Raw genomic sequence first — 25118 nt, 5'->3', positions numbered from 1 at the left:
CTTTATTATACACCAACGAAGGTCTTGGGCGATAGCTGAAGGGAAACTGAGTGATAAAGAATTTTCTAGCGCAACCCCTAGTCAGTAGAGGGGGAATAAACAATCGATAAAGGGGGGCGATCAGAAAATAGCGTAGATCTGCTGCCAGGGATGTACCAAAAAGAATTCCACGAAGCGGATACCAAAGCGCCGAAAAAAGGCGAAAATCCATCAAGGACAACTTAAGTTGATTGGCGACGTCAGTGACTCCACTGTAGCAACTTGGATGACAAAATCAGTGGTAAAGAAAAAGTCAGTGTCAGTGGCTCTTTTCATCAGGTCGAACAAAGAGAGAGTTGGGGCCTCTTCAAACTGATTTTCGATGCACCGCTTATTGTCCTAAATATCGGTAGCCCAGCGACATTCCGACGGCCTGATTGCGAGGCTTCTATCTGCCAGGGGTGCGACAATGGAGAGGTACTGGAAGATTCCACGAGCAGTACCCTTCCTTAGTAGTGGCAGACAGTTTTTCTCAATGTTTTGACGTTCAACAAATTATCACCGCACCCATCGATCACATTATTCTACTTACCCCATCTGAGCTAACGCGGGAGATCAGAGGATGAGTACTGAGGAATGCCCATTTTTCCTTGTAGAGGGCGGTCCTGTCCAGGAAAAACAAAAAAGCGCCGCATGACTTTCCCAGCGAAATGCATAACCTTGTATGCAAGTATAAGCCACTCAGTGCATTTCGCGCACGTTTGAAGCGGTTGTTTTCGCCTCCCGCTGAAAGCTTCCGAAGCACGGGCAAAGGCGAAGTCGTTGTCCTCTTGTTATATCGGGCACAGTGATGAAACTGCCTGAGAAGCTCATCAAGCCAAGACTGCCTGACTGAGTGCTTACTGCGAGAGACTATTTACCAACAACATGGCTTCAGAGCGGAGTGAGTCAAAATTAGTGCGACTGAGGAATTGGTTCAAGCGGTAAAACTGGCTGAGGCACACAATCGGCGGTGCCACATGCTTGATGCGCTGAAAACCGTTTCAATATTCCAGTCCACATTTTACGGATGTTGAGGAACTGTTTAAAGAACCCCACCCTGCTCTACGAGAACCGAGAAGGACAGCACAAAATCATGGTCACATCGAGAGCGGCTCACGGAGCTATCTCTTTTCTAAACGTTTGGAACGGTTTATATGATAGTCTTCTATGATTCGAGATGGCTGATGAATCGCATCTGGTCCAATATGCGGTTGATGTTGCGGCGACAGTTGAAGCAGCTCAGCGCACACTGGGAATAGTGATTATTATTATTCTGTTAAGGGAAAGTCCCACCGCGTCCTTGAAGAACTATTGTGCCCCTTTTACTGGTTATAGTGTACCTATTGATCATAGTATCTCAAGAAGGCCTGTAAGCGTTAGGAACTTTAGTATGTTCCCCACTTCCACAGCTTTGCATCTGGTATTAAGTGTTCTCCCAGATGTCTCCACCAAGTGCCGGACACTGTCCCAGGACGTGTAGAGGTTTCGTCCTCCTCCTCACAAAACCTGCAGGCAGTGTCCGTAGATATCCCTAGCTTCCCTAGGTGATAGTTCAGCTGACAATGACCAATGAGAATTCCCACTATGATTCGGAAGTTATTTTCGGTGAGGTTTAAGCAATCCTTTGTGCGCATGGGTTCGTATCCCCCAATAAGCACCCTGGACTGCTCCATCCCTGGTAGGCCCGCCCAATATAGTTCCCTCAACCGTTTCTTTTCATTTCTTAGATTCATAGCCATCAAACCGTTTCCGATTCCACAGAAGGGTTATGGCCCATGTAAAGGCGTCCCCGCTCCCTTCTTGGCTAGTTCGTCCGCTGCCTCGTTGCTTTCCAACCCAGCATGGCCTGGAACCCAAAGTTTCCAGGTCTTGTTGGACGAGCCGAGTGTATTCAGTCTCTCAAGGCATTCCCATATCAGTTTAGAGTTCACCTGGTTGGACCTAAGTGTCTTGATCGCTGTTTGGCTATCGATGAGAATTGCTATATTCTGCCCCTGTAGTTCCTTTGCAAATTAAAGGAGGCACGTTTGTCTATGGCGTAAATTTCCGCCTGGAATATGCTAGCGTACCTGCCCATTGGCTCAAAGTACATTTTCCTTGGACCAATGACACCGGCACCCGCTCCCTCTGCTGTGAGGGATCTGTCAGTGTACCAAGTAATCAGTTGCTGGTTTAAGCCATATGTCGCAGCCACGCTCTCCCAGTTTGCCTTGTTACTCCAACGTGTTTCAAACTTCTTATCGAAGTGAAATCTCGTTGTCATGTTGTCCCTCGGTATCAGTAATTCGGGATACCGTCTAGAAAGAATATCAATTTTCCTTCGATTTAGACAGCTCCCCGCCTCACTCATACTACCGGCCATCCTGAATATTGACCTCCTTGCCTGCATCTGTATGTGCAGATGGAGAGGGGTTAATCGCAGAAGGACCTCCAGGGATGCCGTTGGGCATGTCCTCATTGCCCCACTGATACACACGCAAGCCAGCCTTTGGAGCTTATGTAATTCCCTGGCTTGTGTGCTGAGTTGGGTTCTTTTTGCCCAGATTACCGCTCCATAGGTAATCATTGGCCTTACTATTGCAGTATTTATCCAAAGTAGTATCTTCGGGCTGCAACCCCATTTTTTTCCTGATATGGATCTGCAAGTTATCAGAGCCCTCGTGGCTTTCCGACAAGTGTTTCCGACATGTGTCTTCCAGAGTAATTTTTGGGGGAATAGTGATACGACGAGTTAGCAGATGGATGCCTGAATATGGATTCAGGTTGGTGAAGCTAGCGTCTTGTCGAAGCCGCCTGTGAAATACCTCATAGTCACGAAGATGGGATTCTCCGAGCGGATTCGCAACACTGCAGACAAAGCTGCGGTTAGAATGTTTGCCATTTTCCAGCTGATGGCCAATGTCGTGGGTTCCTTATCCAATAAGCATAGTTTGTCGATAAGTACTGTTCAGTCCGTCTTCCTTTACGGCTCTTTACAGCTAGCGGCTGCAACAAGAGGATGTAGAGTAAGTGACTAGGGCAAGTAAGAAGGGCGAGGGGATTTGCGAGTTGCGTCTGCCTACCATACCGTTTCGAGGACAATAGTAATGGTGATTGCAGGAGTTATTCCGATCGCTCTCCACACTGTTGAGCGGAGACTCAGTTACTTCAGAAAACGTAAAGAAAACAAGGAAGTGGTCGCTTGAGAAGAGTGAGCCCGCACTCTGCGCATACCAGCAATCGGGGGACGGTGAAACGAGGGGTAGCTAGATCGCGCATTTCATCAACGATATACAGCCGTGGGCCAATCGAAAGCATGGGACGGTTGATTATTATCTAACCCAGCTGCTCAGCTACATGGGATTTTTAATCTTACCTGCACATCATGGGGAAATTACGGTCGCCCAACTGCATTTACTGCAAGGATATGCCTACCCCATCCTTTTCTTTTGTAGAAATATATACGCCGTTCTACTGCTAGTAGTTCGAATCAATTCCGGCAGTCAAGAAACGCTATCAGTACTAGATGAGCACTCCAAATCAAACCAGCTGGTATGAAACTACAACCGAATGCGGTTTAAACTCGGCCTTCTGAATGACACCTTCCTGGTATGAGTGTCATCCCAATAAAAAAGTTGACATATTGGCTCACAAAAGGTCAGACACAACAATAGTAAGACCAAGCTGGGTTTTGACATCAAGTGTTCCACAGTCAAGTCTTCGACGAATTCGAGCAAATAAATGGTGAATTGGGTGGGGGTGGTTGTCAGAAAACTTTGAGGGAAAGTATGAATGTAATAAAATGGCGTCTCTGTCGTTTAGTTTGTTATTGACATGAAAATTTGAGCAGAGCTCCCAGTTGGACACGATTACCGACGGAGACCTGGGATAGTTGATATTTGCAGCGTATGCGAGGAAAACGAAGACACGCCCCAATACAACATATACATTTACCGGGCTTACTCAGATATGAGGCGAAGATTTCTTAAAAAAATCTTCTTCAACATAAAATCTGAACACTCCCTCTGCCTAAGAAACGTTTTCAAATTCTCTCGTTTCAATTCTCAACTCAACCGTCTAAAGATACTTATCGGCGGTTAGTACAGTGAACCTAACATAAAAAGCGTGTGTGTTTGCAACTACAGGATCTCCCATTTCCTCAACATTGGATATGAAGGAGGGGGCTGACAACGCTACACAGAAAACTAACGTCACCAAGCCACAGAAGGAGTCTCAGACCTATGGAAAACCAATCGAACGGCTGTTCCACTTATATGTCAATATATATTAAATTAACTTATTAAACTAACAATTCACGGCAGTCTTCCCATCTGTATCAACGAATAGCGCACTCAAGCTGTCAACCAGTTTTTATATCCGATTAGCGTTGCTCCCCCCGAACGTTGGCAGTCGATGTTACTCGACTCATTAACAGAACTATATCGGTGTTCGGTATTTTTTTGTAATATTTTGTAAACTTCTGTTTCGACAGTAAGGCGGCATTATCAGCACTAAATTGCAACGACATTTCAAGCCAATTGATGTGGAGTTGTCATCAGGTGCTCCTGAAACTTGGCCGACTGAACGAAATATTTCTGATGTGGGTGACGGGGCACTCTAACATCGCTGGTAATGAGGAGGCTGACAGACTGGCTCGCCGAGGGTCTAGATCCACAATGGTGGGCCAGAACCAGCTCTTGGAATCCGACCATTTACTGTCAAGTCTACTCTGAAGGGTGAAATTGCAAGGATTCACGCAACCGAGTGGAGAAATTTGGACTCTTGCAGGCAAGCGAAAATCCTTGTGAAGGAGCCTAGGGCCACTAGAGCGGCATTTTTGTTGTCCCTTAAGAAGTGGGACATGAAAACCCTAGCAGGGCTTTTAACGGGACACTGCCCCTTAAACTACCATACGGAAAAGATTGGGGTAGTGGTTTCGGCTATGTGCAGCCAATGTGATGAGGGGGAGGAGACGGCCCTACACTTTTTATGCAGCTGCCTGACATCCTTAGATCTTAGACGAAGACATCTTGTTGCACACTCTCTGCGTCTGGAGAATGTTCTCAGAGTCGCTAAAGCCTGTGAACACCGTAGGCGGGAAGCCATTGAATACGCGATTTACGGGGATAGTAGAATGAGCCTAACAATGGCCTGCGTGCTCGGAGCTGCGGCTCCCCCCAGTAAACTAAACTAACTAAACTACCTCAAGGCAAACACCATTCTGATGTTTTTTCAGGTCGCCAAGATAGGTTTCCTAATGTACCACCATCCGTAAAAAAGGCTGGTATACTATTTTCCCTCGGGTTCACTGGATATATCGCAGCACTAGTCCCGTCTTCTGTCATAGGCCCACTTGTATAGGACGATATGTGACTCTTCCGGCGGTTACCACTCTAAAGATTCCAGTTCTCCCTAACTATTGAAGTCTCCACTTCGAAATCGAATGATTTAAACTCACCGCTTATTTCCGGAGCTGAATTTTCACCCTTGATTTTTATCACTTTATATTCATAATCTCCAATAAAAGATTCAATAAGGCTACTACCATACGAAAATAATTTGGCACTCATATAACTATTCCTGAGTGAGGCTCTTTTTTATGACGATATAGAAGCAAACCTTGCTAACCATAGTCCAAATTTCATCAATATCACACTTTCATTACCTCACACACTCCCATCTCAAATCGATATGGCACCCCTCAATCAGTTAAGTCCTTCCCTAAAGCTTTGTATCAGCCCCAAACTAATAACTTTTCTGATTTAAGTTACAATTCAGGGTCATACAGAAAACAGGAAACACTAATATAGCACTGGAAGGAAATTTGCAATATTTCCTGGCAGCATCGAATACGAAGCAAAAGCACAAATCATCAGCATCAGGCATTGCCCCGTCAACTATTAGGGTGGATTAAGACAGATCAGCTGTTAACGACACACTAGACAAATGTGGCGAAAGTAAAGTGGAGGGAGGATTTTTCACAGCAGATATAACATAAGTATCTGTTGGGGAGATATGTCGGGTGACGTAGTTTTTGCAACACGGATGAAAGCAGAAATTACAGTCCATAACCGTCAAGGGCCTTCATTACATCAGGACCAACATGTCCCACAGATTTGCCTTTCTGTTTGCCTTTTTTTCTGTACATGGAGGGATGCTTTCATGAAGCTGTTACATTCATATGTGGAATGATTGATGGGGGGTGGAGGAGAAGTTTATTATGAAAATAGAAGGCAAAATTCCGGTAGTTTTTGTTGCCGGTTGTAAAGCTTGGCAATGGTAATAATAATTCCCTTCACTGACTTGAATGAGTGCAAATACAGAGTGCAAAATATTATGACGATTTTATCGTCAGTAGGGAGTATGTATGTAGATTTAAGGACCTAGTTTTACATTTATTGCTAACAAAGTTTGGGATTAACTTCTTGCAATTCAGCATACTGCCAACCATAGATGTAATTCTTATTTTATCCTGTGAGCTTGTAAGTTCAACATTACCCCTACTTTCTCTTAGCAAAGAATGAACGAACCTGAAGCCTATGGGTTTTCTTCTGTTAAAACTTGTTTACGTATCCACTGCTACCTGTTCTAAGTCCTTTCAACTGAACGAATTCCCACAGCGACCGAACGCGGAACTGCGTTTCTCATCATTCGGCGAAACGAACGCGACGTTGATTGCAACGGGCTTCAGCCTTGACAAGGAGACAGGCCTCCTGTGTCCCCCGATCTCGAGCTGGAAGAAACGTTCTCCCCGCTCGAGAACACGGTACGGGCTACCGTATGGAGGCTGCAGCAGCTTCCGGACAACATCCCTCCTGACCAGGACGTGCGTGCACGAGTCCAGTTCCTCGGGAGCGCAGGCAGGTGCAGATGTGTGTCGGGTAGAAGGTGTGGTTTTAAGGCGGTGTCTCTCAGCAGACGCAGCAATCCAGAGTCTGTGAGACCCGACCTCTTGCCGAAGACCGGGTCACTTGGGAGCCTTGCGTTCTCCCCGTATACTAGCTCCGCGGGGTTGTTCGGAGGCCAAGTAGGACGAGAGGCAAGACTTGAGTCCAGGACGGATCGTCGCGAGCCATAATGGCGGATTTAAGCGTTCGGTTCCAACGTTCTAGCATCCCATTGGATTGCCGGTGGTATGCAGTAGTCCGCTGACGTTTGAACCCCAGGAGTTTGTCTAACTCCGAACAAAGAGTGGACTCAAATTGCATTGTAATGTCCTTCAGAGGTATTGCTTCAAGCCAGCGCGTAAACCTGTCGATGATTGTGAGGCAATACTTGAAACTGTGCGAGTCTCGCAAAAGGCCTACGATGTCGAGGTTATTGAGTGGAATCGCTTGTTAATAAGCCCACTTCTTTTCTTACATGCTTGGTGACTTTACACTTCTGGCATGCGATGCACTCTCTGGCCCAGGAGTTGACGTCCTTATCCATGTAGGGCCAGAAGTATATTTCGGTGACTAGCCGATTTGTCGTCCTGATGCCTAAATGCGTGAACTGCGTGGAACACTTCCTTGCGAAAGGTGGCCGGAATGTATGGCCGGGGTCCCTTTTCCGAGTACTCGCAGCAGAGAGAGAAGTTCGAGCCGAAGATGGGCAACTCCCGAAATTTGTATTTGGGGTTGGACTTGAGGCCCTAAAGCACTGCCTCATACTCCTGCGCCTTGGCGATAGCCGAGATGTCGAGGCAGGGGTGTTAACCTCGGAGACACATGACAAAACGTCAGCAACTATGTTGTCCTTACCGGACACGTGCTGTATTACAGACGTGAACTAGTTTATAAACCTCAGGTGTCGAAGCTGACGAGGGGACGCTTTGTCGGACTTTTGTTTCAAAGTATATATGAGAGACTTATGGTCCGTGAACACTGTGAAGTACTTAATGCTCAAATACGCACCGAGCAGTTCTCGATCGTAAGTGCTGTAGTTCCGTTGAACGGGGTTCAACTGTTTAGAGAAAAAGCTCAACGGCCGCCAGACTTGATTCACCTTTCGGTGAAGAGCAGCACCTACTGCGATGTAAGAGTCATCAATAAAAACGGCTAGGGGTGCATCTTGTCGAGGAAATGCCAAGAGTGTAGCATCAGCCACTTGTTGTCGGGATTTATCAAACGCGCGGACAGTCTCTTCAGACCACACAATCTCTCGGGTGTCTTTTCTTTTGGGGCCAGACAAGTACGTTCAAAACGGATTGGTGTTTGGCGACCTTGGGCAGAAAACGACGATAGAAGTTTAGCATGCCCAAAAACTTCCGCAATTCCTTCACAATTTTCGGACGCGGGAAGCTTATGATCGCTTGCATATTACCAGAAGTGGAAAAGCGCAGAATCTAGAAAAGCCCTGCAATGACCAAATGAAGTTAACTCAAATCATTGCAGGGTCGGCCATGATTTGCTGAAGCAAACTTCTCACCAGCCGAAAGAACTATACTGAGGCCTTGGTTATACTATATTGTAAAGCTCACAGGATCTGGTTGTTGAGTAGAAAAATGGGAAACGTTGTCAAAGCATACGAGGTTGCGAGCCTGTCAACTGTTTGTTTTGCATAACAACAGATGTTACGCTCCACCAAGTCTCACATTGCTGGGTTCTAAGGACTTTCCGGAAAAATTTTTCTTTGGCGAAAGACCTCAAATTTGAAAGATGATTGCGACGATTGCAGTAAAAGAACCCCAAGTGGGAAAGGAGAAGGGCAATCTAAACAAAGAATTTACAAGAAGTTTTTATGCAATAGAAAAGAATTCTCACCATAAAAGTGGAAAATGGAATTCAGGCCAAATTATAAATATTTGTCGTTACACCAGCCTTATATGCTAACCTCCCAATGTTATACGAGGTTCGCGAGGTCTTGGAAAAGGAGTTCGATCTTATTAGATTTCTAAAGTCAGTGGTAAAAACGTTACGGAAAGCTCACGGAGGCCACAAGCGGCCATCATCGACCTCAAACTGTAGGCAGCAACAAGAGTAAGAAAATATTACGCCTTAAGAAACAGGATTCACTGAAACGATACTTTAGATGCCTTGGCTTTGGTTACATCCCAAAGCCATACACCAATGTGGATGACAGGTGGAAGTGATGCAGAACATGGGGAGCGAAGGGTAACATCAATAAATCGCACACTTTGCAAAAGGAAAGATAGTGTGGACTATCGACCCATTACAGACAACAGCAGATGTCTAGAATACAAGAAAGCCCTCAGCCCAAATTGCAGTTGGGGATGATACAAACCAGCTTCAACGACTGTCAGGAGAGAACACGTAAACGAATGTTATAGCAGGGGATTTTAGCGAATGGACTTTTGAATAGGACAACCGGACAACGAGTGTGAAAGGATGTACACTGCTAGAAGCATTCGCAGCTACACTTTTAGAGGAAGGGGCCTGAGGTCTTTAGTGAAGCTGACGTACGTAAGCTGCCTTTTAGCTAGAAAAATTGTTTGGTAAGTTAGCGAGGACTACACTCATAGTGACTACCAGCAAATGGGAAGCAGATCAAAGCGAATCGAGCTCCAAAAATGCTCTGGCAGAATGCCAGGTGGGTTGTCCAGGTAGATCGTGAAAGCTTTCAAGGGTAATACGTTCAATACGGTGCTGTAATCCTGTATACCTTGAATGATACGACCATAGGAAAAGTCATCCACATCACCCAATGCGGGATGAAACCATGCGATGTCAAAATGATGTTTTTTTCCTAGTAAGTAACCCAGCTTCTCGTGGAACAACGAAATCGAAAGTTTGCAAGAAAAGTACACAGGAAAAAGTGCGAGGCTGTTTAAAAACGAAGATTCGCAAAAGCAAAACAGACTACTTCAAATAATTGTGCGAAAATGTTAATACTTAACCTTGGGGTAGTGCTTACAGAATGGTATTGGAAAGGCTGCGACGATATCCGTAGGTAACCTGTCCGCTCTTTCTGAAAGAAAATGTCTTCTCACCACCAAAACAGTGGAAGGGAAACAATGATATCACGAGTGCGTGGTACCTCTAGTTACCGAGGAAGAACTGCGATAAATACGTTAGAATCGATAAAAGAAGAACTGGCATATTCCCGGGTCACTACGGAATTTGTTGCGCTTACTCTACGGTGAACGTTATAAGCATGGTCGTAAACTTGGCAAAGACACACTGAATTCAGGCGGCTTTTATGTCCTGTTGGCACTGGATGCCGAAAAAGTGTTCAACTTCGCCAACTAGAAGTGAATTAAGAGGAGCTTTGGCTGACGCAGGTGTTTTTTTATATTTGACAACTCTCGCCGAGAATCACCTCTCAAGGAGGATCCTCTGGTACGAAACGGATGAAGACACCAAGGTATATATCGTCCCATCGGCGTACCACGAGGCTTGGTACTAGGTGATTTGCTGTGGGATGTCATGTGTATATACTTGTGCTTCTCGTCCTAAAAGAGGCTCCGATTGTCGGATGACCTGGCTGTAGTTGTTGCAGTGAAGCACCCAGAGTATGTAAAGGTCTAAGCGACTGAGACATCGATAGCAGGAAAGACCTGCGGGAAATAGATGTGGCTGATCCTGCAGCTGAGCGAAAATGGTCTTCATTACGAACCGCAAAAAGAAGAACCGTGTAAAAGTGAAATGGACATATCATAATCTCTATGCCGGTTATTTAGTACCATACAGTGATGATTGGCGCCATATATGTCAAAAGGCAGCATTTGCAAAAGTGTTATTGAATATTGGCAGGTCACAACACGATAGAAGATTGCTTTGCTGGATGATTCATCGCATTGTAAGTACATACTCCAGGAGAGTGATATCAGACTGAGTATACAAGAAACTCATCTGAAATGGGTATTGCCATGAAACTTCATCGGCAGTTATCTGGTACCATAAGATTCGGAATGGCTCTCTGGGTTATTTACGGTTGGCCCTCTTGGGAGAGTTTCATGATGGTTGTGCCCATATTATGGGCAGAGCTGCTTGAGGGCTCAGCTGTGGAATTGCACTTTAAAATTCGGCTGCCTAACTCCTTAGATGAGGCAGGGGTGTTAGATAGGTCTCGCATCCACTGAATATCATGCCAAACTGGCTCAGAGAAACTACGCTCGGTAGTGAAGTTGCTTTCTTTTTGAAGAAGTTCACCAACACGTAGGTCGGCAACGTTTTCAAAAATCATAGAAAGGATACTGGGTAATCTGACAAGCTAAGTGAGGTTATAGGGTCTTTTAGGGGCCTATTCTGCATATCCTCTATCAACAACCCATAGTGACACAGGAAGTTCACCCATAATATGAGGATACTTATGTCAGCCGAAATGAAACGGCACGAAAAAGTCCTAAGTAAGTCAAGAAGCACGTCTATTAGCCTATAACCGTAAGTTGTGATGGGCGTGGAGTTTTCTACCGCTAATTTCAGCTGCTGACCGGGGGGGGGGGGATCTTGGGTCTTGATACGGGAGAGACCAAGACCTCCGCGCACATGTCTACTAGATAATAGCGCCTACTAAAGGGTCGTACACTGTAAAGCAATGGGTTCCTACATTTCAGGTAGACGTCGCCACGTCCCCCAGCGAATTCAGTTTTTTGACCAAGCAAAAAAGTACATGGGCTGGTACATTTAGTAGCCCGCTCCGCAAACCGACACATGCCTGAGTTTGATGCGGACCGCGGCTACCCGAATGCTTCGCATCTACTGGTATGAATGCTAACACTCAACCTAAACCAGTACCACTTTGTTAGTGCCAGCGAGGCTGTGATTTTGATCTCAAAGTCATTCCGTATCTGAAGAGTACTGTGCAATTATGCCTACACGGCGGGTAGTCATGTTAAGGCCAAAAGGACCTTCATGTCCATGATGACATACCGGGGAATGTAGACCATGTCATATTTCACTGCCAAATGGTTACCATAGAGATAAGTGATTTAAATCAAGTACTGGGAATGGGCGTGAGCCGGAAGAGTATAGCTGCGGAGGTGCTGACGTCGAAGGAGAACTGGTTTACGGTTTCCTCCGTAATTGTAAAAATACATAACGAGTTGCTGAAGGAAGCAAGGGGAAGAAAGTTCAAAGGACGAAGAGCACGAATAGCAAAACCACCTAGTGAAGTAATTTCTAAATAGTGGTCCCGCAGTGCCGGGCTAGCAAGACAATTTTAACTGAATTTTCTGCCTTCCGAACATAAAAAGGACGAAAGAACAAACCTACAGCAAGCTCTAAGGGAATTGATGGACCTGGAAAATGTATTGCAATCAACTTCATGAACGGATTCATTCAACATACAGCTGAGAAAAGCGGGAAACGGAGGGGTCTAGTAAAGCATGGTTATGAATGCTTTCCATCTTATAGTGGTTCCAAGGATATAGGCGGGGTCAAGCAGTTCACTGCAGGATAGACTGATGCGGAACATAGCTCCTTGAGGCCAACCTATCTCTCTAAAAATGAGCTTTCTCTTCTCTGGGACGGTGTGTGCCTTTTCAGGGGCCAAGCCTCTCGTCTACCAAGACCGTTAGCGAGTGGTGATAGCCACACCCTGTACGAGATGACCCTACTATTAACAAAACACTGCGGATCTAGACTGGGGAGTCGAAAAACATCTCCCCCAATCCAGGGTGTCATACGAACCGTGCCCATTGGATAGTTTGCAGTCGGGGGCTACTGACTATATTCGAACGGAGCCTCACTGATACCTGGTCGCCTCAGTGAGTAAGTTAGACCTTACCGTGCTACGGGGGGCTATGGCATGGAGGACCTCTTAACCCCCATACTCGTGGGAATCAAATGAGTACCAAACAAGAAAATAAAACGAAAACCAAGCAAGCGGGCCCTGTACCGCACCAAAACTGGTTAATCAGGGGGGGGGGGGGCACGTCTCCGAATTACTGAGAGCCAGGTGACTACACACAAGAACGGAAAATTTGGGACGTCAAGCAGTGGATCCAAGGTGAGCATTGGTATACTGCGTGGACAACAGCCAACGAACACCACTGCTCAAAGAGCAGGGACCAGCAAAAGCACGTCTGAGATAAATATAACAGACGTCAGGAAGGAGACAGGTCTCAGTGGCGCCGGTGTTAAATGATACCTGCGCTGTCTGAAGGAAGGCCTGAAACCAGAAGAGGCCCTTAAGAAGGCTCAGGACAGACCTAAGCCATCTCTACCGGAGCCGAGAAAGCGGAGAGCAGCAGAGATCAGCCCACATGAAGGGATGCTCCCGAAAAATCCAAACCTGAACCCAAGGGGGGAGAAAACCCGGGCAGGTCAGGAGTGAAGGCAGTACCCAGGAAGCCCGCTATTAGCTATACTAGTGCGGTCAAGGGCATTCGACTGGCCATACTGCCAAAAAGGTTTCCCGAGCAAATACTCACTCGGGGGGAGCAGGAAATCATTGAGGAACTTGTCGTCAAGCAGATGATCAAGGGTTGGACTTCGAAACTGGTGTTCACCGGGATACGTTTTCGACCAGGCCTTATACTGGTGGACTGCGCGACGGAAGACACCGCAGAATGGGTTAGACCCATAGTTCCTAGATTGCCAGGCTGGGAAGGGGTGGAACTGTCAACATGTGCTGGGGATGATATACCAGAAGCCCACATGGTGACAGTTTTTCTACCAAAGGCCGCGGCAATAGAAACGGAAGACCTTATGAGACTTCTAATTGCTCAGAATGAAGATCTCCATACTCGACTATGGAGAGTCTTCAGAAACAAGGTAGAGGGCAAGGGTAAACTCCTCATGATCGGGGTAGATGACCGGATCCCTAGAGGCAATTAAACATCGGAGTTGCCATATCAACTACCGATTTGGCAACATACCCGTGCATGTGCACAGGGAAAAGCCGAGAAAAGAGACCTCGGAGGAGGCATCGGGTGGAAAACTTGCCGAGGTCCCTAAAGAAGTCTCGGAAGCCATAGAGGCGGAAAGAACTGGATCAACCAGGGAAGTAGACCTGCTGCCCAGTGATGAGCACAAGCTGGACGACCTAGACCTAGGACTCCTGGGGCTCAGGGTGGACAGCGATGCGCAGGAAAGCGCCATGTCGGAGGAGGAGGGTGACACTCCGATAGTGGAGAAGAGCTCCAAACAAGAACGGAGCCAATGGCCAGCACTAAGATAGTCCAGATGAACCTCCACCATGCGAAAGCTGCATCTGCAGTAATTGCAAGGGCAAGTTCCAAGAAGAACATTGGAATAGTGCTGGCTCAAGAGCCCTGGGTGTACCGGGGGTAGATTCGCAGTCTGCAAGGAGGAAGCATACAGGTAATTTGGGACTCCTCTTCTGAAAAACCAAGAGTTTGCATAATTCTTAAACGTAATTTAAAATACATATGTCTTTCAGAGTTCTTAACCGGGGACCCTGTGGCTATCCAAGTCTCATTGGAAGCCGGGAGCAGCACTCGAGAGGCAGTTGTAGCATCGGCATACTTCCCAGGAGACGAAATTCGGGCTCTACCGGAACAAGTCGCAAAGCTGACGAAGTATTGCGAGGAAAGGGCGTTACCACTTCTTCTCGACTGCAATGCCAACGCCCACCACGAAGTCTGGGGAAGCAGCGACACCAATCGTAAAGGTGAGTAGCTTCTCGTATTTATTCTTAGCAATAAGTTAGAAATATACAACGTAGGGAACACTCCAACATTTGTGACCAGCACCAGACAGGAGGTACTAGATATAACTCTAGAGAATAATAGAGAATACCCTAATGAACGGAATGGTCAGGAATAGGAGGGTGTCGGATGAACCCTCAATGTCTGATCACAGGATAATCAGATTCGACATTGAGGGTAACTCCGAAATTAAAAGAATAATAAGGAGTGCCAAGAGAACGGATTGGGAATCCTACACTACGCACTTGAGCAACAACATTGTCCACCTTCAAGGGGGCAGTGACATCAGGAGCGAACTGGAATGAGAAACGGTGGTGGAAAAGCTCAACACAATCGTCATTGACGCATATGAGGCCAGCTGTCCGGCTAAGACAGTCAAGTCATCAAGGGATGTACCATGGTGGAACAAGAACCTAGCCAGAATGAGAACAGACGTACGAAAACTCTTTAACCGGGCAAAACAAACCGGGCGGAGGTATAAAAATGCACTGACTGCGTATAGCAACGCGATCAGGGAAGCGAAACGGAACAGCTTTAGGGAATTCTGTGAAGGGATTGAACAGATCACAGAAGCAACCAGGCTGTACAAGGCTGTAGCCAAAGACGGGGGAATATCTTCTGTATGCTTGAAAAGGGAAGATGGGACATTTACCGAGAATGAGGAGGACAGGGTACACCTACTTCTCAGAACTCATTTCCCGGGGTTCTACCCCTCGGTGGCAGGCGACAACAATCTGCCTGACGCCCCAACAACGAATAAAAGTTAAAGGAAAGACAGCTGCAAACTAGCAAAAGAGGTATGCTCAGAAGCTAGGCTAAGATGGGCAGTGGGAACTTTTAAACCAATGAAATCTCTCGGAGTAGATGGCATTTTCCCAGCACTTATCCAGAGAGGCCTAGGAATTATCTTAGAGTCTCTTCTGAGGGTGGTAAGGGGGAGCATAGCACTCGGTTACATACCAAGGGCATGGAGACGGGCAAAAGTGGTCTTTATTCCGAAAGCGGGTAAAAAGGATCCTTTTCACCCTAAATATTTCAGACCAATCTGCCTAACATCGTTCGTACTCAAAACGGTGGTAAAGGTTATAGACAACTGTATTAGAATTAACGTTCTAAAGCGTAATCCCCTACATCACTGTCAACACGCTTACCGGGCAGGACGGTCAGCGGAAACTGCTCTGTATCAGCTGACAGAGGTACTACGGGATGCCATAGAAACAAAAGAAATTGCACTGTGCGCGTTTTTGAATATCGAAGGAGCATTCGACAACACATCGCATACAGAGATACAGGATGCCCTGAGCCGCAAAGGAGTGGGAAACACCCTGGTATTCTGGATGGGCAAAATGGTAGAAAGCAGACAAATAGAGGTACAAACAGATACAAATTCTATTATCATGAACACCAGGGTGGAGTACTATCGCCGCCGATGTGGAGTATGGTAGTGGATGAACTCCTGGACGTGTTAACAAATACTGGAATACAAGTCCAGGGCTACGCGGACGACATTGTTTTAATCTGTAGAGGCAAATATGAAGATACCCTATGTGATAGAGTTGGACTCTGGATTAAGGGTTACTAGTGCCTGGTGCAGGAAGGTGGGACTGCGGATCAACCCAACCAAAACCACAATAGTACCATTCACTAGGAGGCGTAAGCTGGATCACCTGAGCCATAACATTACATGATATGGAGGTGAAACGAGAAACAGAGGTCAAATATTTGGGAATTACGCTAGATCAAAAATTACTCTGGAAGACACATGTCGGAAACACTTGTCGGAAAGCCAGGAGGGTTCTGATGACTTACAGATCCATAGCTGGAAAAAAATGGGGTTGCAGCCCGAGGATACTACTTTGGATATATACTGTAATAGTAAGGCCAATGATTACCTATGGAGCGGTAATCTGGGCAGAAAGAACCGACCTCAGCACACAAGCCAGGGAATTACATAAGCTCCAAAGGCTGACTTGCGTGTGTATCAGTGGGGCAATGAGGACATGCCCAACGGCATCGCTGGAGGTACTTCTGGAATTAACCCCTCTCCATCTGCACATACAGATGCAGGCAAGGAGGGCAATATTCAGGATGGCCGAAAGTATCAGCGAAGCGGAGAGCCCCCTAAACCGAAGGAAAATTGATATTCTTTCTTGTCGGTATTCCGAATTACTGACATCAAGGGATAACATTACGACGAGGTTTCACTTTGATAAGAAGTTTGAAACACACATAAGGCAAACTGGGATAGCATGGCTGGGACATACGGCTTAAACCAGCAACTGATTACTTGGTACACTGCCGGATCCCTCACAGCAGGGGGAGCGGGTGCCGGTGTCATTGGTCCAAGGAAAATGTACTTTGAACCAATGGGCAGGTACACTAGCATATTCCAGACGGAAATATACGCCATAGACAAATATGCTTCCTTTAATCTGCAAAGGAACTATAGGGGGCAGAACATAACTATTCTCACCGATAGCCAAGCAGCGATCAAGGCACTTAGGTCCAACCAGGTGAACTCTAAACTGGTATGAGAATGCTTTGAGAGACTGAGTACACTCGGCTCGTCCAACAAGGTCTGGATACTTTGTGTTCCAGGCCATGCTGGGTTGGAAGGCAACGAGGCAGCGGACGAACTAGCCAAGAAGGGAGCAGGGACGCCTTTACACGGGCCAGAACCCTACTGTGGAATCGGAAACGGTTTCATGGCTATGAATCTAAGAAATGAAAAGAAACGGTTGAGGGAACTATATTGAGCAGGCCTACCAGGGATGGAGCAGTCCAGGGTGCTTATTGGGGGATACGAACCCATGCGCACAAAGGATTGCTTAAACCTCACCACTGGTCATTGTCGGCTGAACTATCTAGGGAAGCTAGGGATATCTACGGACACTGCCTGCAGGTTTTGTGAGGAGGAGGACGAAACCTCTATACACGTCCTGGGACAGTGTCCGGCACTTGTGCAAAGTAGGTCGAGACATCTGGGAGAACACTTAATACCAGATGCAAACCTGAAACATGTGGAAGTGGGGAACATACTAAAGTCCCTAACGGTTACAGGTCTGCTTGAGATACTATGATCAATAGGTACACTATAATCAGTAAAAAGGGCACTATATTTCTTCAAGGACGCGGTGCGTCTTTCCCATAACAGAATAATAATAGGCATATAGGAGGAGCATGACTTCTCGGTAGTAGGTAAAAATTGCACACAATTATAAGTATCCCTTGGAAGCATGATTCACCAAAAAATAGTAAACCCAGTTTATCAAGACAACTCCCGTAAGATATTCTCTCTGTTTTCCATTTGAACTAAAAAAACCATTGCATGTGTTTATACCTACTAAGGCTGCTACGGCGGAAATCTATTAAAGCTTTAGCTATGTCCTTACAAGATATCAAAAATCAAACAACTGTAAACAGAAGACAACGAATTTCATGATTTTATCGGAAACCTAAAATGCGTAATCCCCATTGTTCGGACATCCTAATCGCTCAACATAGTGGAAAATTGCCACTCTTGGAATCCTGGAAATAAAAAAATATTCATCAAGTCCGGGTTTTATCCACTCGTGCTTGAACATTCTAGCAACCCTTTCTGAGTAAGATCTTTAAAACGATTTATTTGAAATGGGCGCTAAGCAGGCAGTGCTGGAGGATGTACGCCGACATTTTCCAGTTTCAGTCTTTGTCCTTTATTTCCGATGGCTTAAATCTGATTCGAACATGGTTTATCCACCGGCAAAAGCAAGTCCAATTTTTTACCCAGCTCGTATCCTAACTCTCAACGGAAAATAAATCATGCAAACACAAATGCTCAATCGGACATTATCATATCCTTCCTCAATCCCAAACTACACCTATAATAAAATGATAATTTGTCGTCCTGTTTCCAGGTTTCGCATATCCTTTTCCAGGCAAGCGAGAGAAATAAATTTCCTTTGGAAATTTCATTGTAACGGCTACCGTGCTTATCGTATCACGATGACGGAGGGTGTTTCTCTTACTAAGGGTCGAGGACTTTATTATTTTTTCTCATTATTTACAATCTCGACTGAAAATTGAAAAAGTTTTTTTCTAGATCAAAAAAAAATTTACAACTTTTCGGTTGAGCTATTTCTCTTTGGCATGTCACCATTCCCTCGGGGGTGTGTTAAACACATAACGCTATCAAACCAAACAGTGTTATGCTTTTATTAGCACCCTTAGGGTGACCGATCCCCGAAACGTGTAGGCATCAAAAGCACGGGCTGCTACGGCGCTATATCATCCCATAATAAATCGATGGAAGGTCGACATAAGGCTGTCTGGCGAATGGAGGCTCAAAATTTGTGGCATAATCTTTTCATCTCTAAACATTCCTTTAAGTTTCTAATACGAAAATGGCATGGCTGAGTGCCGAAGATAATGTTTCAAAAGTCTCATTTTGAGATACATCAAAAATGGCCAGTGGAATGTGCCTGGAAGATATTTTGTCCCATGAAAACATAGCATTCCGGGCAGTCTATTCGGCAACGAATTATGTGAAATCATCACAGGAATTCTAATGACCACCCGAGACGTAGAATTTATGATAAAATAAAGAATTTTTATTCGTTATTCGTTGGTACATGAGTGGTGGGTGGTGATGAAAGAGCCAAAAATGTAATATTTCACTGTCTCTATACGTTTGCAGAAAATGCATGGAATTCGTAAAAAAGCGATTGCTCTGCTTTTTATCCGAATATTCATTGCTCCGACGCCTTCAATTTATGATTCTGGTACTCAGAAGTATTCAGAAGTTACTGGATATGTGTGGTTGGAAATTTAATTTGAACAACCCCCAAAACTTGTTCAGTCAAGTGGGGAGCTCCAGAGGAATTGTTACTACTAGTGTAGATAAAAATAGAAACTTTTGTGGAAAAAACGACCTGTTCCACGTAGGTATTTCATTATATCTCATTCGTCAGCATTAAGTTAATTTTATTCATTGTCTTTCATCACTTGCTTTTATTAGTAAAACTTTTTCTGAAATAATTTCCTGCGGGAAAAGTCGTCCCACGGCTGTCCCATTGAAGGGTTCTCATCCACTAAGGGCCACCATCAGAATTCCCTGCCGTCATATATTCTTGGTTCAAATACTTTGAAATTTCTTCCCTGGGCCTCCGCAGCAGCGTTGAGTTCATAAAGGGCTGGTCACTCAAAAAGCAGAAAAGACAAAAAGAAGAGCCTTCTTAGTCCAAAAATAATAATGTCCAACTAAATATACCCTGAAAAGTGATGCGCTGCTCATCCGAACCAGAGAGAGGAGTTGATGTTCCTTTTGGCCACAGGGGGTCTTCGTCAAGCCTTATCAGAGGACTAAGCTTCGTGAAAAATTCCGGCCCGCCCACCTGCCTCGTCGAACTTAAATTATTCCGACAACTATACACTCTTTTATCAAAATGTAAGGGGGTCTAAGGACCATGCTATCGGATTTCAAATTGTCTGCCTTAGCATTCCAACATCATGTCATCTGCATTTCTGAAACCTGGCTGGATTACAGGATTTTAGATGTGTGCTGTGACAGAGACTGCGCTGTGCATGGCAAGACAACTGGCGGAGGAGCCCTAATAGTCCCCTCTTCGTGTCGAAAACATCTTTTCCTCCTCCTCCTACGATTCTGTCACCATACGTGTCTTTCCGCCAAACGTATGTCTCTTTATCATATCGTGCGTATATTTTCCCTGCCTAAGCCCGCCTTCTCTGTACGAGGATTTCTTCGGCAGATTATCAGAGATCCCAATCGTTTTGTTTCACTCACTTCATTTCATTCTCTGTGGCGAGTTTAATCTTCCTATGCTCTCCTGGCCCTAGCCTCCCCTCGCTTCCTAATAACTCGAACCACCCTTGCCTTCCTCTATCCCTCTATCCACTTTCATGTACACCTGTGGCGCCCTCCTGTATAACTTTTCTAGAAACCACTTAGATCACACTCTTGATCTTGTCCTCTCTAACCTTCTTGTGCGTTATCTTTCCCAATCCCTTCATGCTCCGTCATAAATTGCCCCTGACGCCCATCATCCTGCTCTTGAGTTCGATGTTCAGATATGCCGACGTCACTCCCCTGTCGCTCGCAAACCTACCAAATTCAACTTTCGTAAGGCGAACTTCGAAGGTCTCAACTCAGCCCTGGCGTCAATCAACTGGGTCCCCCTCCTCTCTCCATTTACGTGTGATCATGCACTCAACACTTTCTATACAATTTTATTTGATCTTCTTCTTTGTTACGTTCCCTCCTCTCCTAAGTGCTTACGCTCTTACCCCGTCTGGTTCACCCCTGAAGTTTACAAAAAACTACGTCAAAAACAGATTGCGAGGAAGAGGTTCTTGTCTTCTAGAAACGATGCTGATTTAGTTTTTTTTCAAATCCCTACACGTTCCTCGGTCAAAACCTTAATACGTAAGTCCAGAAACGAATATTTGACCAGTGTGGAAGACTCACTAAAGCGCGGAAACCTGAAACCTTTCTGGTTCCACATTCGCAACTCCCACTGTTCTGCCGAGTTATCCCCTCCGTCCATTAAATTCTCTGGCTTCTCAGCTAACTCCCCCCAACTATCTTATGATTTACTATGTCGCTAATTTTCGTCAGTCTATGTTCCCCCTCCTTCCTCCGAATCCCTCCCGATAGTGGATATAGCCTGCCCCGCATCGCCTACCATTCCCCTTCTTACCCCTATCCTTGTCGAATACCTCATTGGCAAACTTGATGCCAATGTCAGACCTGGCTACAATGGTCTTCCAAACCTCTTTTTGCTCAAAACTGGTAAGTCCATTTCCCTTTCCAATATCTCTTATTTTCAAAAAAGCCTCGAAGAGAATCATTTTCCTGGCTTGTGGAAAGGGACTCTCATTATCTCCATACACAAAAGTGGCGATCGTACGCTTGCCGAGAACTACCATCCCATTTCCCTCCTCTACTCCTCTCCGTCTAAATTCATGGCAAGAAGTGCATAACATTTACACTGACTTCGCTGACTTCGCAACACTGTAAATCACAAGATGTTTCTACCCAAACTCTCGTCTCTCAACGTTCCCATACCACCTGTTTTGTGGCTTGCCTCTTACCTTTCCAACCGATCCTGTCGCGTTTCTTTTGACGGCTGTACTTCCCGGTCCATCTCCCCCTCCTCTGGCGTCCCACAGGAATTTATTCTGGGTCCTTCGTTATTTTTATTTTTTATTAACGACCTTCCTCCCCTCCTTACTTGTCCCTGTTTGCTCTATGCAGACGACCTTAAGCTGTTTTCCGCTATATCGTCGCCAATGGACTGTGTTTCCCTGCAATCTAACCTGGACACTCTGGTTCGTTGGTGCTCGACTAATGATTTAGCGCTAAATATCAACATATCACTCTATTTACTACTCCCGAAAATTCTCACCCACTTCTTTCTCCTACTCTCTTAACGGGCATTCCTTAGCCTACTTAAATTCCACTCAACACTTCGAAGTCACTTCCTACAATAAGCTCCGCTTTGACACCCATTGCCTCGATGTCATCGATGGAGCTGCAAAATTATCAGGCTTTATACTTCGCTCCTCCTCTGATTTTGACTCCATTCAACCCTCCTTAGCTCTCTTAAATTCCCTCGTGAGGAATACCCTCGAGTATTGCTCCGCGATATGGTCACCCTCCCGTAACTGTGATCTCTTGCCCTTGAAAATGTGCAACGTAAATTCACCCGTTCCCTCTTCTTTAAGAAAAGCTTCCCCCGTATGGACTATCCCTCCCGCCATCGCTTTCCGAACCTTCCCTTCCTACAACAGCGTAGATCCTATCTGGATCTATGCACAGTTTTTAAACTTTCCTTGGGTCTGATGGACTGCTCCGCCGCTGACGACATCACCTGCCGTCGTGTGTCTTATAACACACGTAGAGCAGACATTTTCAACGTTCCCTTCGCATTCCCCGATTCCTAGGCTTTGCCAACATTACAACGCTGAACAGCTTGGTCCTTTTAACTTCTCTATTTTAAGTAGTTTTAAACGTAGGATAAGATTTCTGCTTTCTCCTCCTTCTGAGGATAATAATTAATTGGAGTTTACTCTATTTGTTGTCCGTTAAATTAAATAAATAAATAAATAAATGACCGTAGCATAGGGTTTAAAGTAGGAAAAGTGTTGATCAGAAAAATCAGGTTAATACTCGCAGAAGATAGCTGCAGAATCCAACGACCTGGAATGGGTCATCCAGATATTATATTTGAAGAGTAGGTAGAATTGAAAGGATCCAAAAAGCCTAAAGAAAGCTTGTAGGCAGTGCTAAAACTAACTACATCAGATTAGGTATGGTTACATCATGTGATGGGTTAAGAAGCAAATATCTTTTAGATATCAATAGTTGTAGCAACGACCGAAAGTGGTTCTTCTCATCCATAAAAAGCGGTCCGTGGAGAAGTCGAAGTAGAAGAAAGTTTTTTTTTCGCGGAATCTCCAGAAACTCAGGAATCACTCAATTCTAAAACAAAAAATTTTTATTTTGACAGGTTGCGATAGTTGAGGAGGAAGAGCATCAGCCGCTCAATCTCCCTGCGCTGGACTCGATTCCCAGCCATCATGGGTGTCAGTGTTCATCTTGTATTTGTTTCCTGCTGTTAGCTTGTCACCTGCGCAGCGTTAAGTGTGATGATAATCAAACTGAAGTACAGCCTGATCGTGTGCATATACTCCACAAAGGAGTAAACGACGGACACTAGTGTTGGAAACATAGTTAAGTTCGACTGTCAACTCAATATATGCCAGTGTCAATGCCCACTTAACTCGGTTGGGTGGTTTCTTAGAAGCACCGTGTTCCACCCACTTTGAGACTGCTTTGGAAAGTACTAATCAACACCTTTCGTTTGACACTACGTCCTATATTCGGTAGAAAATTCATAGCCACCTTTTGCATACATACATACATATGTTATAATTCATTTTATTAATTTAGCTATAATGCCTTACAATTCATTTTGATTTAAATAAAATTCATTCGACCACAGCACTCCGCCCCCAGCTGAAATAGAGGGGTTTCCGCAGCGGACGTCAAAACGAACGCGGCCTTCACGCTTCCTTTCACCTGTCACCTGTCTCCTGGAAAAAGGCTTCCATGTGTCTAAGGGGACCATCTTGGGCTTGCCACCGAACTCCAAACTGAATGCATGCTCCCCACGCTCAAGGACTTTATAGGGACCTTCGTACTGTAGTTACAGTGGCCTTCGAGTGGCATCAGTCGTGATCAGAGCAGAGTTCAAGCTCCCCAGAGGAGTGGACCGCTAGCTGCGTGTGACGAGATGACGGAGACGACTTCAACCTGAGAACGGCCTCCCATATCAGGCGCATAATTCGGTTTCTCCAAGCGCATCTCTCTTGTACAGGACTAGGTCCTCGGGTAATCATATATTCTCCCCATACACCAGATCAGCAGGGCTGGTAGTAGACTATTTGCGGACGGCTGTGCGGAGGCCAAGCAGATCAAAAGGCAAGACCTGCGGCTCGTGACGCGGCATAATGGCTGCCGTCAGCGCCCGATGCCAACGGTTTAATGCCGCATTGGACCGCGGATGGTATGCGATTGTTCGCTGGAGTTTGAATCCAAGGAGTTTTGCGAGTTCTGAGAAAAGAGTGGATTCGAATTGCATTACCTGGTCTGTGATGATAACGGCGGGAACACCAAACCTCGGAATCCACTCTCGACGGAGGGCCTCAGCACATGAGGGTGCTGTAATGTCTTTCAAAGGTTTACCCTGTAAGTCGATCAACAATAGTGAGACAGTACGTGCGTAATTTACGTCCTTGGTGATGGACGGCCAAAAATTTTTGGTAGAGACAGCGACTGTCGAAAAATCAACTACGACTGGGATGTTAATCTTAGAGATCCAGCGACTAATTTGTCTTTACAGGACACATCTCAAATGCCTGATGTAAGCTGACTAATGTGAATTTAGTTCCGAAATTTTCGAGGGGACGCTTTGTCGAGTTCTTCTTTAACGCAAAAGTTAGAGACGTATGGTCGGTGAACACTGTGAAAACTGTCTTCAAGAGAAACAAGTTTTGTGTATTTCTTAGTACGCAGCACGTAATACATCCATATATTATGCGAGAGTATCCACTTTCGGGTGATATTGACATTCATAGTATTCAATTTTCAAAGAAGCAACAACTTTGACGTATTATAACTTTGTTAGTAATAGCGCGATTTCCATCAAACTTGGTAAAATCATGCTCCACATTATCTAGCCTACATCACAACAAAATTTTGTGGTGCTAGGATAAATTTAAAGGGAGTTTCCAGCCATTTACGAAAAATTATAGTAATTTACTATTATAAACTTTATTTGAACAGATATCGGTATGGAAGGTATTTCGGAGCCCAGGCATATAGTGGCAGCCTCCTGATTTTTTTCAGATTTTTCGGTTTGGTAGTTTCTGAGAAAGGCCCCCTTAAAGAAATGATCACTTTCAACCCCCGCACTCCCCACCTTTCCAGCAAATGTCAAAACTAAGGCCGGCATCGAGTAGTACTAACCGAGACCTTTAATTTGATACCCCGCATGACTATATT

The sequence above is a fragment of the Hermetia illucens genome, chromosome 4, assembly GCF_905115235.1.
Source record: "Hermetia illucens chromosome 4, iHerIll2.2.curated.20191125, whole genome shotgun sequence".
In the NCBI taxonomy this organism is placed as follows: Eukaryota; Metazoa; Arthropoda; class Insecta; order Diptera; family Stratiomyidae; genus Hermetia; species Hermetia illucens.
This window is presented reverse-complemented; position numbering follows the sequence as displayed.